This window comes from Myotis lucifugus, unplaced genomic scaffold, assembly GCF_000147115.1.
Source record: "Myotis lucifugus unplaced genomic scaffold, Myoluc2.0 scaffold_348, whole genome shotgun sequence".
In the NCBI taxonomy this organism is placed as follows: Eukaryota; Metazoa; Chordata; class Mammalia; order Chiroptera; family Vespertilionidae; genus Myotis; species Myotis lucifugus.
Genome location: NW_005871396.1, coordinates 825,256 through 826,851, shown reverse-complemented (window position 1 = coordinate 826,851; position 1,596 = coordinate 825,256).

The following is a 1,596-nucleotide window of genomic DNA, read 5'->3' as shown; positions in this document are numbered from 1 at the left end:
GCCTGGCAGGCGTGGCTCAGTGGTTGCGTGTTGACCTATGAACCAGGAGGTCACGGTTCGATGCCTGGTCAGGGCACAGGCCCGGGTTGCAGGCTCTCTCTCTCCTTTCCTCTCTGAACATATATTTAAAATATATTTAAAAAATATATTTAAAAAAAATAAAAATATATTTTAAAAAATATATTTAAAAAAAACCATCTGAAGCATGCTCTTTGCCTTCAAGGTGTTCAAACCTAGAGCACTAGGGGTGGCATGTATTTGACAGAGCATTTTACAAAGTAATACATTTAAAAATTAACACAAACCCTCGTAACGATTAATAAGACAAGACAATCATATTTATTACCTCACTTTGGGGATTTTTTAAGCACACTCGGCAATGATCTGAATGTGAGCAAACAATGGGGTCCTGGCTGCTTGGTTCCTAAGCATCCGCATGTAATTTGTGACATTTATTTGACATTAGTTTCCCCATTTTCTCTCACTGTCCTCGTTCCCCTTGTTTCGCGATACAGTGATGTGACCCGGGGTCAGGGTGAGGGAAATGCGCCTGGAGCAAGAGGGAGTTGAATTTCTGGACGGGTTTCTGAGAACAGAAGCGGACGCAGAGCCAGAGAGCTGACTGTGATTTATAACAACCAGACTCGACTGAGAAAATAATAGGAAGGTTTTTGGGGTCCCGAGTGCAGTTGGGATTTCAATGTCAAGAACGAGGCGCAGGACAGCAGGCGTGGGCCCTTTACCCAGCGCCGTGAAGGGGGTACGGTCAAGTCAGGGTTCCGCCCAGGAAACAGGATTCAGAGGCCCCCGAAGCCTGGGTCCCCCCAGAGCCCAGAGCCTGCGCCTGATTCCCCGCCTCCCCCTGGGGTGGGGGCAGGGCCCACAGGCACTCGGGGGGTGCGACTCGGGGGCAGGACGGGTGCACCCCTCTCCGGGACTCTGGGGAGGAAGACGAATGATGGTCATTTAGAGAAACCCCAGGCTCCCAGGGGCCCTGGTCACCAACTGCCCATCCAGACAGCAATGAGCGATTCCCCAGGGAGCCCGCAGGCTGGGCCGGCGCCAGCCCCCCAAGCTCCGCCCGCCCAGGCCGGTGCCCAGGACGCACCTGCAGGTTCTGGGCGCCCCTCTCCCCAGGGAGGGGGAGGTGGGTCTGAGGAGCCCAGTGGCTGGAGCCGGGCAGGCCGGGCAGCAGGTCACACCGAGCAGCCTCAGCGGTGCCCAGTGCAGGTGACACGGTGGGTGGGTGGGGTGGTGGTGGTGGTGGGGGAGCTGTGAGGACAGGGACACAGGGACCTGCAGCCCTGCCCTGAGCCGAACCGCAGGTGAGCTCTGGGAGACAGGAGGGGAGGTGACAGGGCGAGCCGGGCAGGAGAGGGGCATGTGAGTTGACTAGTTACACAAGAGACACTTGTTCAACTGCAAGGGGCTGCATGTTGTTGAAATGACAACTTTAAATTAAAGTCCCCCTTTCCCCGCCCCCCTCCCCGAACTAAGTGCTTGAAACATGAAGCTCATCTGAGCTGTGGCTGCGGATACAGAGTCCACTGGCTGACATTCACCGAGGGGTTCAGGAGAGTTTCACACCGAGGGCAG